A 3061-nucleotide genomic window follows, 5' to 3' on the forward strand; every position below is an offset into this window, starting at 1 on the left:
AGGCATCATCGTCTTGCATGGGCCAGGGAGCATTTACGCTGGACGAGGAACCAGTGGGCCTCAGTGCTGTTCTCTGATGAAAGTCGATTCACACTGAGCAGAAATGATGGCCGGCAACGATGTTGGAGACGTCAGGGAGAGCGCTATGCATCAGCCACTGTTGTCACCAGGCCAGCTTTTGGTGGTGGCGGTGTTACAGTGTGGGCAGGGGTGTCCACTTGGTACAGAACTGCCCTACACTTTGTGAATGGTACAGTGACAAGCCCATACTACCTGAATAACATCATTAATCCAGTGATTGTGCCCCTACATGAACAGCACAGGCCTAATTTCATCTTCATGGACGACAATGCTCCTGCTCATCGAGGCCGCATCATCAGGGAACGGCTGTTGGAGACTGGTGTACCTCAAATGGAATGGCCTGCACTCTCTCCAGACCTGAATCCCATTGAAAACCTGTGGGATCAGCTGAGCCGTCGTGTAGAGGCTCGAGACCCTGCACCCCAGAACCTCAATGACCTGAGGGCTGCCCTTCAAGAAGAGTGGGATGCCATGCCTCAGCAGGCAATAAGTTGCCTTGTGAACAGCATGAGACGTCGTTGTCAAGCTGTAATTGATGCTCAAGGGCACATGACCAGATATTGAGACGTTCAAATTTTTTGTTGTGGTGTAACTACCATTGTTGTTACCTTTTGTGTTGAATGAATTTTTTGAGATGAGGAAATCAGTAGTGCATCCTTCTACTTAAATGTCTTACTTTTATGATATTATATCACTGTAGCATGAACATATTGCATTTTTCATAAATTTCACCTGAAAGCCAAATATCCCTAACTTTTTGTGAGTAGTGTATATGATTTAGAAACAAGTTTTTCTTTGGATCTGATTAAACTAGTGTGAACACGCACCGGTTCACCAGAGATTCTGAGTCTCCAGAACGGAGCCAATTCCAGAACAAGGGCCGTGTCCAAAAGAATTTAGTGAACTAACAGCGGCTAGAGGTTGGAGAGCTGTTAGCATAATTACCACAATGAAGCTCAGTCATGCTAGCGTTCAGTTAACTGACAGCAGAGGTTGGCGAGCAGTTAGCATTATGACGCTATAGCATGGCAGCGTTAACTGACAGCAGAGGTTGGCGAGCAGTTAGCATTATGACGCTAAAGCATAGCAGCGTTAACTGACAGCAGAGGTTGGCGAGCAGCTAGCATTATGAGGCTAAAGCATTGTTGCGGCTTCCTTTTCCTAAAGCCGCTGAGAGGTGTTGGGTCCTGTAATGTTGGTGGCGCGCTTCGTCCTTCTAAAGAGATGGATTCAGTTGCGTTTAAGATGGTTTATTTTTCATAGGATCGGCATATCTTTACATTTACAGAGAATGTGCTGTGATGACTTGACAGAAAATAAACCGGAATAATATTGAAGTAAAGTGAAAAGGGAAAAGCAGTCAACAAAAATTATGGCTACCCGGCTGCCTTTCCCAAAACATTTCCCCAAGTGAAAGTGCACCTTTTAAAACTTTGTGCCAACTTTGTGCACTTACACTTAACCACACCCACACACACTAACACCTGTATACGCCCCAGAATACATGTCTTCTATAAGCATAGTAGCGTAAACTGACAGCAGAGGTTAGCGAGCAGTTAGCATTATGAGGCTAAAGCATAATAGCATTAACTGACAGCAGAGGTAGGTGAGGCATTAGCACACAGATGCATCCGTTTCAGAAAATGCTTTTATTTATGATTATATAATAAATGTGATAAATGTGAAGTCTTTACTCTGTTGTACCGCTGACCTCTTGTGGTAGAGTGGGGAATTACATGTTTGAGCACTGAACAGATGCTAGTTAGGGTAAGTACTTCCAGGAAGACAGGAAGGACTAGAACGAGGCTGCATGGTCGCAGTGAAGTGTCTCTTGTAAAATTCAAGAAAATTTCCGAGCGTGTTTTCATCTTGTGTCCAGTAATGTCTGGTCTGTTTCACTTCCCCAGTATGTGATGTCGACCTACCTACCTACCTATCTATTAATTAATCAAATTCAGGCTTTTTTCTCCTTCTGGTTGAAACTGATAGTTAACTTTTCTTTTAACACCTTCACCACGTGTTTTCTACTCACCACATCCCCCGATTTTAATTTCACAACGTTGATAGTTTCCTTTATCTGGAATCTGGTTTCTTTTCAGCAGAGTAAAGAAAAGGAGAAAACTCCGACATCCGACTATGTTTCACATTTAATTTCCTCTTTTTCTTCCAAAGAAAAATTTCACTTCATGTTGAAAAACAAAAACTTCATAAACACTTAAAAATGACAGCATAGAAATAAACCAACCAAAAGGAAAAGCTGTACAGAAGGATTCATGAGTCCTGCAACGTGGACCAGTTTCCACACAAAGTAGGCAGGAACGCCGGGAACGTTGGAAACACTTGGAAAATTAATTCCTGCCTTCAGTGTCAGCACCTGTCAAACCCGATCTGATGTCAAGCTGACGGACGGCAGAAGAATGAAAATGAATGCTGTCCTGATGTTTCTGCAGGGGAAATTCCTGGAAACACTCCCAGACATACACAGATCGGACTTCTGGATTTTTACCGGACAAATGGATCTCACAAGTTCGCATGATTTAAACATTTCCTCTCATTTCATGATTTTTCCTGCTTCTCAGACCGGATCAGGTGTCAGGTGTGTATGGAGTGAACCGGTCCAGTTCCTGTTCCAGCTTCCAACGGACAAAACTGGACCTGTTCGCATTTCGGTCTTTGTCGGAGAAAACTGAAGCGGCTCGTGATCTGGTTTCGTTGGAGGGAACCGGACCGGATCGTGTTCTGGACATTGCCTGAGGAAACTGGAGTTGATCGTGTTCCGGACTTCGTCGGAGGAAACCGGAAAGGATTGTGTTCTGGACTTTGTTGGAAAAACCGGCACGGATTGTGTTCTGGACTTTGTTGGAAACCAGATCTGATAGTGTTCTAGACATTGTCTGAGAAAACCGGAGCAGATTTTGTTCCAGACATCGTTGGAGGAAACCAAAGCGGATCGTATTCTAGACATCATCGGAGGAAACCG

Source organism: Telmatherina bonti, assembly GCF_933228915.1.
Source record: "Telmatherina bonti genome assembly, chromosome: 13".
In the NCBI taxonomy this organism is placed as follows: Eukaryota; Metazoa; Chordata; class Actinopteri; order Atheriniformes; family Telmatherinidae; genus Telmatherina; species Telmatherina bonti.